The sequence below is a fragment of the Papio anubis genome, chromosome 2 (genome assembly GCF_008728515.1).
Source record: "Papio anubis isolate 15944 chromosome 2, Panubis1.0, whole genome shotgun sequence".
In the NCBI taxonomy this organism is placed as follows: domain Eukaryota; kingdom Metazoa; phylum Chordata; class Mammalia; order Primates; family Cercopithecidae; genus Papio; species Papio anubis.
In genome coordinates this window covers 101,396,291-101,408,316 of record NC_044977.1, presented here as the reverse complement: position 1 = coordinate 101,408,316, position 12,026 = coordinate 101,396,291, and the positions used below count along the sequence as shown (strand labels likewise).

General features: G+C 47.6%; 1 long non-coding RNA gene across 2 annotated transcripts; it reads right to left on the bottom strand.

Annotated features, from left to right (window-relative positions):
- Positions 1–464: 464 nt before the first annotated feature.
- LOC110742596 lies at positions 465–10,466 on the bottom strand. 2 transcript variants are annotated; one of them, XR_002520442.1, is made up of 3 exons: positions 6,400–10,466; positions 1,655–1,767; positions 465–798 (listed from the first exon to the last, which is right to left on the bottom strand). It is a non-coding gene; the product is annotated as an uncharacterized LOC110742596 (long non-coding RNA). The 2 variants fall into 2 exon arrangements; XR_002520441.1 differs by lacking the exon at positions 6,400–10,466 and having other exon boundaries at positions 1,655–2,273.
- Positions 10,467–12,026: the final 1,560 nt, after the last annotated feature.

Below are 12,026 nucleotides of genomic sequence, written 5' to 3'. Positions count from 1 at the left end.
CCACAAATGAAGTTGGGGGGTGGCATTCTGGGTCCAGCGTGAGGCAAATTAGCTCCTGATAAACTCTCCCCGTTGGACAAACTCGAACCAAGAATTTTAGACACCTCAGCTACACTTTTTCATCATTTAGAGAATTAAGTAATCCTTTACCTGAACTGAAACTTGTTTCGAAAGTACATTATAAGATGCAAACATAGCAAAGGCTGTGAAAGAAACACTTGACCATCTACTTTCTTAGCATTCAGAATATTTGAAATAAGCAGATATTTGGCTACTGTTGTCAATGAAAACTTGAACAGTATGAAATTGTAACTGTGGCTACAAGTGAATACAGGGAAGCCGGACTGGAGAGTGTTAGACAGCAGTCAGCCTGTGGTTATAGCAAGAAGCCCTTTCTTAGGTACTGTTATAGATCTCTATTCTTTTATAACAACAACAACAACAACAACAACAACAAATGGCTGTGCTAAGTAAAACAATCTGTATTTTATTCAGAGCCAGTTTCTAATCTACTCGACTCTAGAACAAAATATCAAAATTTATTTCTGCTTGATCTAGCTGCCAAAAGACTCTTTTCTATGTAAATCACACTCACATTTTATCCATATTTAAGGTAATGCAGACCTAAGTCTGTATGTGGCTGTAGAAGGTATTTATTTGGCTGTTTACTGTCGCGCAGATGTAGTTGGTAGAGCAGGTGATAGGTCCTCAAGTGACTGTTTGGCCAGGAGGGAGTGCTTGGTGTCCAGCAAGCAGTGCTGAGTCATTTCACTCGGTCAATACACTTGGTGATGAAACCTGCAGTAACGTTTCAGTTTAGAAAGAGCCACATGGAGATGTCATGCTCACTCCAAAGTTTCTGACACTCTGCTTGGTAAACAGACTTCAGATTATTTTAATGCCTTCAGCACATTTATTTTTGACAAAATTGGAATATCCTTGAAACTGAATTGGGCACAAAGAGGCGTGTATTTCAGTAATTTGAAGGGGTTAAATGGACAGTTCACGTATTCTCCTTTCAAAAGTGTTTTAGATCAATGATCAAGATTTTGTAAATCTACAATTTCAAGTTAATGCAATTTCGCATGCAAAAGAGGCTGAGAGGTATATTTCCTTGAAGCCAGTACATATTCTATAGCTTAAGTGTATGTCTGGGTTCCAGGAAGAAGCTGATGTTTGCTGAAATCACACATTCAGCAACACGGCTATAATTCCTGGGTGGTGACATTTCACCAAAGGAAGCAACTTAGGACGTGAATTAAGCAACAGTTGTCATATTCAAAAGCTCACGTATGTGTGTGTGTGAGAGAGATGATTTTGTGTGTGTGTGTGTGTGTGTGTTTTAAAGTAAGTGAAATCCATCTGTGATTCATATGTGAAAATGTGTCTGTCATTCTCTGGGAACCTAGCTTGGGTTGAATTATTGTTAAACCTCAGTATGTTGAGGCAGAAGTCCTAAAAGGCTCATTGCAGACTAAAACAAAAGTGCCTCTTTATTCCCAAGCAAGCCATCACGTGCCCCATTAACTGTTTAATAGTTATTGGTAATTGCCACTATTATGTGTCACACTTTTGTACACAAGCCATGCATCACCAGCCTGACTCTTGCTCACTCACTTGCCAGGTATTTAGAAAGCACATGTTGCCTGCCTACCTTCTTCTCAGGGCTGTTTGTTGAGGATACAAAGATGAACAGGGCAGGGTCTTTCCTTAATGGTCTTTCTTCGTCTTCCACTCTTCTAGGTAGCTCAGGAAACTTAAGGTAATCTACAATCAGAAAGCTACAGGAGTGAGCGGCCTTGCCTCTATCCCCTGAGCTCTGTCTCCCCCTCCTGGTATCTCTGGCTCTCAGCAGCAACCCCGAGGTCCAGGAGCAGCAGGCGGAGCAGCCAATCAGCAGAGATGGCCGCACCTGGTGGGCAGCCCTTTAGCTTCAGAGCTCCCCTCTGGTTCATTGGTTTTACTCAAAGCACTTGGCTTTGCTGACAGACATCTGTGGTAGCTGCATTTCCCCAGAGGAAGTGGTGTCTGCAGGCAAATCTGGCAAGCCTTTGGGTTACAGTTTTGTGATGAGCCAGCCGGCCCACAATTACCTGGAGTCCCACTCTTCTAGTTCAAATCCTGATCCTGCTACTCTAAAGCTGTGTGGCTTAGGGCAAGCTATTTCTCTAAGCCTGAATTTCCTTACTGTTAAAGTCTGAGTAGGCCGGGCACGGTGGCTCATGCCTGTAATCCCAGCACTTTGGGAGGACGAGGCAGGCGGATCACCTGAGGTCAGGAGTTCGAGACCAGCCTGGTCAACACATCTCTACTAAAAGTACAAAAATTAGCTGGGCATGGTGGCGTGCGCCTGTAATCCCAGCTGCTCAGAAGGCTGAGGCAGGAGAATCGCTTGAATCCGAGAGGCGGAGGTTGCAGTGAGCCGAGATCACACCACTGCACTCCAACCTGAGCAACAAGAGTGAGACTTGGTCTAAAAAAAAAAATAATCAGGTAAACTTATATGGCAAAGTTGGCATGAGGATTAATGATGACACGTGTAAAGCACTTCATATGGTGCTCCAAGTAGGGTAATGAGGGTAATAGAAATCTGTGTTCCGGGGATACACAGAAGAAGGAGCAATCTCTTCCTAAGAATCTTGGTGGATGCAGTCACCTGGGCAGGATGTGCCAGGAGAGGGACCAAGTTGTACAAAGGGTCAAGAGGGTGAAAGAGCCTCACTCATTAGCGGAGCCACTCAGAGTAGCCTCCTTCTGGGCTCTCTGCGGCTTTGCTGAAGTGCAGCTGTCCCCTCAGAACTCATTGCACTGTCTCTGGTCCTGGTTCCCTCTTACTCCACTTGCTTGGCAAGAATTTCTGAGTGACAGCTCCCTTTTCTACTTGAACCTGGTGGGCAATCTTGTCCCTCTCCTCTCCTGAATGCCTTTTTACTATCCTTAGAAAAAAATTAAAATCCATGTATATGGACTGAATTATGTCCCATTCATATTTTGAAGCCCTAACCCACAATATGACTATATTTGGGGATAAGGCCTCTAAGGAGGTCATTAAGGTTAAGTGAGGTTATAAGAGTGGGACCCCAGTCCAATAGGACTGGTGTCCTTACCAGAAGAGACACCAGGGATGTGCGTGCACAGAGAAAGGACGCAGGGAGAGGCGGCATCTGCAAGCCAAGGAGCGAGGCCTCAGGAGAAATCAAGCCTGCTGACACCTTGATCTTAGACTTCCAGCTGAGAAATAGATTTCTATTGTTTAAGCCCCCCAGTCTGTGGTATTTTGTTATGAAAATCCAACCAGGCTGACCCCCAACTTTAATGTCAATTAATCAGGGTGAAATTATTTCTCATAGTTTGTGGGCTGAAGACCATGAGGAACATCTAGAGCTTAAAAGTTAGGTTTGTTTAGCTTATTGCGGCAAGGGAAGACACACGTCAAAGGAACCAGGGAGCATGTCCTTAATGGGGAGCTGGGGCTTGTGCTTGACATATCTAAGGGAGGCTTCAGGAAGCAGGGGCGGTTCTGGACCAGGCACTGTGAAAAAGCAGGGGCAGTTCAGTGACCGGGTGTCTTAGTGGATTTTATCTGGGGGGATTGAAGTAGGCTAGAGTCACCATTGCTAAAGAAGCAGCAATCCGGCCAGGCGCGGTGGCTCAAGCCTGTAATCCCAGCAATTTGGGAGGCCGAGACGGGCGGATCACAAGGTCAGGAGATGGAGACCATCCTGGCTAACATGGTGAAACCCCGTCTCTACTAAAAAAATACAAAAAACTAGCCGGGCGAGGTGGCGGGCGCCTGTAGTCCCAGCTACTCGGGAGGCTGAGGCAGGAGAATGGCATAAACCCGGGAGGCAGAGCTTGCCGTGAGCTGAGATCCGGCCACTGCACTCCAGCCTGGGCGACAGAGCCAGACTCTGTCTCAAAAAAAAAAAAAAAAAAAAAAAGCAGCAGCAATCCCTCATGCCGATCAGAGGGGGATGTTTAGTTTTGTGGTTGTGGAGTGGTCTTGTTTGAGCCTTTTGCAAACATGGTCACAATGTGTGGGAATATCACAGTCTGGCAAGTTTTCACTTTCTTTTTTCATATTAGGGAATCCCACGTGGTACAATCTGCTAAATGTGAATGTAAAAGGAAAATAAAATTTCGGGACCTTCATTCACTATGCCAAAGGGAGAGATTAAGCTGGAAGCTGAGTCACACAAGAAACTGCCTTTCTTTTGTTCCTAAGCAGATAGCTACAGATAAAAGGTCAGATAGGGCCGGGCGCCATGGCTCATACCTGTAATCCCAGCACTTTGGGAGGCTGAGGTGGGCAGATCACGAGGTCAGGAGTTTGAGACCAGCCTGGTGAACATAGTGAAACCTCGTCTCTAGTAAAAATACAAAAAATTAGCCGGACACGGTGGCGGGCACCTGTAATCCCAGCTACTCAGGAGGCTGAGGCAGAAGAATTGCTTGAACCTGGGAGGCGGAGGTTGCAGTGAGCTGAGATCGCACCATTGCACTCCAGCCTGGGGGGACACTGCAAGACTCTGACTCAAACAAACAAATAAACGGTCAGATAGAAGACCAGGTGTCTCCACAGGTAGCTGCCCCATGCTTACTTTATCTTATGTAAACATTTGCTGAGTGCCAGATAAATAAATAATTGACTTTTCTTTTCTTTTTTTTGAGACAGAGTTTCACTGTTGTTGCCCAGGCTGGAGTGCAATGCTGTAGGGCAATTTCAGCTCACTGGAACCTCCGCCTCCCGGGTTAAAGCGATTCCCCTGCCTCAGCCTCCCAAGTAGCTGGGATTACAGGGGCCCACCACCACGTCCGGCTAGTTTTTGTATTTTTAGTAGAGATAGGGTTTCATCATGTTGGCTGGGCTGGTCTCGAACTCCTGACCTCAAGTGATCTACCAGCCTCCGCCTCCCAAAGTGCTGGGATTACAGCTGTAAGCCACTGTGCCCAGCCCATAATTGACTATTTTGATATTTCCTCCTTTTTCACGTGCAACATGTGGATTCAGTCGTGTGACCATACATGTGACCATACGCTTCCTCTTTCCCCTCCCGCCTACTTGTCCTCTTCAAGTATTGAAGCCCTCGAAATCCTCTTTGGAAAAAAAGCACAGATCACAGGTTGTTTTTGGGATTTTGTGTTCCTTTTATGGGAGGCACGTCCTTAACCTTGGCAAAATAAATCTCTAAATTTATTGAGACCTGTCTCAGATACTCTTTGGTTTACAGGAACAATGAAAAGGACAGGTATGAAACACATGTGCAGCTCACGCCGTGGTTTACAAAGCACTCCCACAGGCACCAGGAGTGATTATTTCCAACTCTTCCTTTCAGGTGAGGAAACTAAGGCCCAAGAAAGTTAGAGAAGTAACTTGAAGACACTCAGCTGATAGCTTGGTGGGAGGGCCACCGCAGGTCACAAATTTACCTACATGCAGTGTTCAGCCTTGGAAACCAGGGATGTCTCTCTAAGAGTCACTGAACCTAGAGCAGATGTCTTCAGGGTCTGCAGAGCTCCTTTCCAAAGGGCTTTCTCCTGGCCCTAGGATAGCAACAGGGGTGTGGAAGGGAGGACTGAATGACTGGTCCAATGAAATGGTTCCAATTAATGGAAATCTTGGGGGCGCTCCCTTGTGATAATCACATGAACTGCTGCTCCAGGTCTGGGCTGAGACAGGTGTGGGCAGCAAGGTCCCCTCTAAGGCAGCAAGAACAAGTGCCAGGGATTGAGCACCTGCCTGGGGTCAGGCCCTGTGCACGTGATGGTCAGGGACTCATTTGACCCTCAGCCTGCCAGCCTGAGAGCTGAGTGTTCTCAGCCTGTGTGAGAGATGAGAAAATAGAGATGAAGGCAGAGTTTACCCATGAAAACAGTGGTGGAGCTAGGCTGGTAGACCCGGTCCAGTGGCAGAGCTGCTGTTGTCAGGCGGAAGCCCCTTCCCATTTCTAAGTTCCTTGTGACTTCCTAAAGTCAGACCCTCAACTAGACTGTAGCACTGAGGAGCTGCTTCTGACTTTGTAAAGGGCCTCCCGGTTCTACAAGGTGTTTTCACACTCATCTCTCATAAGCCACACAGAATCCTGTAGAGCAGGGTTTTTTAGGGATTATTATTTCCACTTGAAAACCAAGAAAACAGAGGCACAGCGATCATAACAGGTAAAACATAGTAATAGACACTGTTTATTAAATGTTTACCATGTGCCAGGCTCGGTGCTAAGTGCCTTCTATTTATTAATCTTGTTTAATCCTCCAACAATGCTAGTACTGTCCTCATTTTACAGATGAGGATAAGGAGGCTCAGAAAAGCTGAATGTCTTTCCCAAATTACAGAGTTCAGGAACTGGAGCTGCAGTCTGGCTCTGGAATCTGAACTCTTACTTACCACACCATACTTACAAGTGTGACTCACTCTAGGCACCAGTCTGGTAAAGGATGGGCACAAACTGGCATCTGTCTGCTTTGACACCCTAGATCATCTTCTTTCTACCACATCACACAGATTCAGGTGTCCTCTTTCAATATCTGGAGGTAATGATATAGCTAGAAACAAAACAAAACAAAAGACCAGTTATAGTCAGCTCTTCGGGGTAAAAATGTTGGAAAGACTAATGAGGGCAGACTCAGGGCCCCCAAGAGCGGGTGTGCACTTGCTGTACTATGAGAGTGAACTAAGGTCTAGGTCAAGCTCTAGGCCAAGCCTAGGACCTAACCTGGCTGTAATTCACATGAAGCTGCTGTGTATGCCAGCTGCTTCTTGGAATATTGTTCTAAAGCAGCTCTGGCAGGTGTCTGAAGCCTGTGCCAGTGAACCAATCTTTCCTGGGAGTAGTGGTTGCAATATTATGATGTCCGGAGCTGTGCTGTCCAATATGATAGTCACTGGCCACATGTGGCTATTGAGCCCTTGAGATATGGCTAGTCTCAGTTGAAATGTGATATAAGTGTAAAATATTTGCCAGATTCTTAAAGACTCAGTATTTAAAAATAAATGTAAAATATCTCATTAATAATTTTTATGTTAATGACATGATGAAACTATATAATATGCCTTACATTTAATAAAATACCTTATTAAAATTAACTTTACCTATTTCCCTTTGCTTTTTCAATCCCTACTAGGAAATTTTAAATTACCTACATGGGCCGGGCACGTGTAACCACTATGAACTCATTTCAGTTCTCTAACGCCCTAAGCTTCCTCCAGCCTTGATCCCTTCCCCTCCATCCTCACTACTTACGTAGTCCTTAGGCAGCAAGTCTGTTCTATAGAGACCTCCTGTGACCCCCTAAGCTATATTAGGTCCCCCGCTCTGTCAGTTCTCTCAGTCTATTATTTCTTCTTTGTGAAACTGATGACACTTCATCACCACTCTCTTGTGTGTGGATGTGTTTAATGTCTGTCTCCCCCTCTAAACTGGAGCATCATGAGGGTAGGGATGGTGTCTGTGCAGCTGTGTCCTGGTGTTCACACAGTTAGTCTCACAAGGATTTGTCCATGACCGCTTGCTTGCACAATTAGGAGAGAAGTTGCCACTGGCCGTCATCGTCGTCCAGTCTGAGCCGGGCACTCTGCATGCCTTATCCTCACTCCCCACAGCAACCTTCAGGGGCACGCCACTGCCACATTCCTGCTGTGGAGCAGGCCAGCGGCTTGGGAAGGGAAGCCACTTGCCCACAGTCTCCTTGTGGGGGAGTGCCCAGGCAGGACTCGACGCCAGGCCTGGCTGCTTCCCACTCTGTGTGCTTCCCTCCTTGCCAAGGGTGCCCCCATTTTCAGATCCCATCTCAGAGAGACTGCACTCATCCTGGCCAGCCTTGGCTCTGCTCTGTTTTTTGGGAGATCCCAGGGTCAGAAGACCAGGAGGCTAGGTGGGTGATGGGTGTAGATGCTGAGTGCATGGGCCGGGGCACTGAACCCCAAGTTTGCGGTTAGTTCCAGCCAGATGGGAGTGTAGGAGCTGACAGCAGGTCTGTGTGGCCTTGCTCCTCCCAGGTACAACCCTAGGGGCCCCACACAGTGTGCTGAGGCGCTTGCCCTTACCTTCCAATTCCTCACGGGAATGAGTCCATGAGAAGAGTATGGGGGGCTTGGATGACCAGGCTGGCAGAAAACAACCTTGACAGGCCAGATGTGAGCAACAGTAGAAAAAGTCAAGCGCCTCAATCGCAGAAGAGCAAGGGCCTGGCTTGAAAAGGCTTCTTTGAGAAGAGACTGAAAGGGATGCTCTGAGGACCTATTGACAAGAAGAGCTAACCACTTCACAGAGGTTAGGCTTCAGAGGAGGCCCCCGCCCTCCTCTCAGTGGGAGACCTACACAGTCCCACTCCGAATTCATGCACATCTTAGAATCCAATGAGCAGGCCCTGCAGTCCTGCTTTCCTAGTCCCCTGCCTGGCACAGAAACGCTCGAGGAGACAGTAATGTTGATTCAAGTTGTCCAAAAACAGAGCAAGTTCTAAAAGCACAAGAATAACAAGGGATCTGCCGGATACTGAGGGGGGCAGAGATTCTCCTGAAGGACACAGGAGTGGAGAGGTCAGAGGCCCTGGCCGGGGGAAGGATGAAGCCAGGAGGTCCACATGACAGGCTTCCCAGTGTCCTGGGACATGTCTGTGGGCCTTACTCATGTTCTGGGCAAGGGGTAAGGCAGCCAGACACAGGGGGCAACACCTGACCCTGTGCTGTCTGGAGTTATCCCTGGAGGCCCAGAGGGAAAAACTGCATGAACCATCTTGAGGGTTCCTTGAATTCAGCTTTGCACATAAAACTCCTGTCCCGCTGGTAGGCTTTGGAGATCCCGCACTGTGAGTGACCAGGCCACAAAGGCATACCCACTCAGGTGACACCTAGGCTTCAGGACCGGCCAGAAAGGCCTTCAGAAAGCCCCTCCCATGGACAGCTGGCACACAGAGGCTTCATGAAACTCCATTTGCCCAGGGTCATTGATTCCTAACAATGGGCAATACTGGGGTTCAATGTATGACTTCATTTGGAGTTTCACTTTGAGTGAATAGTACATTGTATATGTTTTCTCTTCATGGTGAATAAGAGCTGTGCATGGATTGACTGGGAGTAGAAATTGACGGTTATTTTTAAAACTGCTTTTTAGTCATTGTTTTAACCCTTCTCACAGCTGTATGTGAAAAGCAGGTTCTGGCTGACTGCAGTGCTGAGCCCTAACATGCCGTGCCTCAGTTTCCTGCTGTGTACAATAAGAGGAAGTGACCATGTTCTCCCTTAGAACCTCTCCAGCTCAACACCGCTGGTGTGCATGCCCTCTGTTTGCCAGATCACCCAGTTCTAGGAGACTTAGGGCATTCTCTTGTAGATATACTGCATGAACTATAGAGCTAGGCTGAGGGTGGGATGCAGAACTTTGAATTCAGAGAGTCAGTCTGGAAGCCTCTGAGACACACCAATGTCATATCCTGGGAGGGATGGAAGACTGAGGCCTGTGGAAAAGAAAGAGGGAGAGAGGGGAAAAAAAGGAGACAAGAAGCAATTTCCAGATAATAGAGGTGCAAGAATGTCTAGAGGTCCCCCTCCTGGTATAGAATACCTAGGATGCTGGATAATTACTCAAAAATACCTTTTTAAATAAATGGTTGATCTGGAAAAAAGCTAAAGAAAATCCTCAGATGCCAGAATGCAAATCTGGTGGGAGAAGGAAAGGCTGGAGCTCACATTCGCCCTGGGCCCTCTGTGGCCGCTTAAGGCCGGGAGCCTGGTCTTCATGGGCCATGTGCCTGCAACGTGGAAGACAAAGACAAGTTCTGGGCTAGGAAGGGTGAGATTCTATCTGAAGCCCACACAAAACCATATCCCCAAAGGGGAGCTCCCTTTGTAAGTGAAGTAAGAGCCCCACCCCAGTCTCACTCCCACACAGAGGGGAAATTATAATGGCGATGCCTGTATTGGTTTTGGCTCCAGTGAGTAGAAAAAAAGAAAAGTCATCTCCAGAACTCTCAGCCACAAACCTGTGTTCATGCGTATTGGGGTTGAATTTCACACTTCCTGCGTGGCCAAAAAGCCAATCAAACACAGAGGTCCCAGGTTGGAAGTACCCCAGAACACTGGGTGAAATAAAGTCAAGTCCCCTCTGGAGAAATGTGCTTTACAACTGGGCCTCAAGGAATAGCACCATTTCCATCAGGGATTGCTTGGTTCCTTCCCCAGGCAACAGAGGCTCAGGCAAAGCCTGCATGGTGATGCCATATTGGAATGTGCAATTCAATGGCAACAAAGTGAAGGAAGCAGTGAAGTGAGACAGGGAAAGAGGGAAAGCAAACACAGAGTGGTGCATTCCTGAGCTGGCCATAGCTACGGCAGGAAATGTAGCTGGTTGTGCAGGCTCTCTGCAAAAGGAATGGAATGGCCCAGTGCAGTAACTCACGCTTGTAATCCCAGTGCTTTGGGAGGCTGAGGTGGGAGCATCAATTGACATCAAGAGTTTGAGACCAGCCTAGACAACATAATGAGACCCCATCTCTACAAAAAATTTAAAAAATTAGCCAGGTGTGGTGGCACATACCTGGAGCCCCAGCTACTCAGGAGGCTGAGGTGGGAGGATCACTTGAGCCCAAGAGTTCGAGGCTGCAGTTAGCAATTATCGTGCCACTGGACTCCAGCCTGGGTGACAGAGTGAGACCCTGTCTCTAAGAAGCTTAAAAAGCCCATGGAACTACTGCTTCTTGGAACTGTTGGCTGTGGAAACAAAGGACAACAATTTATTCCTCGCCCCTTTATCTTCTGTTAAGTCTCTTTGGTCAACATTTTCTTCTTCTTTTTTTTTTTTTTTTAAGACAAAATCTCACCCTTGTCCCCCAGGCTGGAGTGCAATGGCACGATCTCGGCTCACTGAAACCTCTGCCTCCCAGGTTCAAGTGATTCTCCCGCCTGGGATTACAGGCATCTGCCACCACACCAGGCTAATTTTTGTATTTTTAGTAGAGACGGGGTTTCACCATGTTGGCCAGACTGGTCTCCAACTCCTGACCTCAGGTGATCCACCCGCCTCAGCCTCCCAAAGTGCTGGGATTACAGTTGTGAGCCACTGCTCCAGGCCAGGTCAACATTTTCTGTATGGAGCATTAAATTCCTTGAACTTTCAGGTTGTGTCACCTAGGCTCTCTAGTTAGCCACTGGGGAAATCAGAGCCTCCATGGGTCCAGGCAGATCAGGCCTAGAAACCAGAGCTGTTGTGTCTCCCAGTGCTGTGGGCATGATGGAGGCTGTGCAAAAGCCCAGCCATCATCCCTGGGGAAATAAGTCAAAGAAGGTGGAGCCCTAGACTTGACAATCCTGGAGATTTCATAAGCCACCTGGGAATTCTGTGTCTGGAAACAAGCAAACAAGGTTCAGAAGGCGAGCAGGGTTGAGCAGTCCTGGGGAAGCACAATAGCTATGTCTAGTATGGATGTCAGCAAAAATAGATAACACACTTAGGAAAATTCAGGGATGGTTTATTTATAAAGGGCTATTTATAAAGATATGGGCAAGTCGAGGAACCACAAGGACTAGTGCAGTAACCTAAACCTCACAGTAGTAACTGTGTTACTACTGTGACACTGGTAGTAGCAGAACAATCTGTTGCCACCTTTAGACTTAAAAGGACAAAAGGGCACTGCTGGGTGCTGCTGCCAGGACCCAAGTGTAAGCCACTGGCAGTGACCCTACTGCCCCCAGCAGTGGAGCTGCTATGTGTTTACAGGTACCTGGAGGACAGGCTACCCTGACTGCAGCTGTCACTTGGAGGTGAAACATGCAGTCTCCAGCCACCAAACTATGGCTGCTGCCACTGAAAGCAACCCTGTCCATCCTATTAGCAGGGCCACAGTTCAGCCACTGCTGCCCCAATCTGAGCATTTCTCCAGGGATCTGGAATCACCCCATCCCTGCCTACCACAGCCAGCGCCTGCAAACACCATCAGGGGCCTGAGAACCCACCGGCCTGGCCCAGCTCCATATGCCTGCAGTGCCCAAACATGCTGTCTGGGGGTCTGGGTATCATCCAGCACCATCC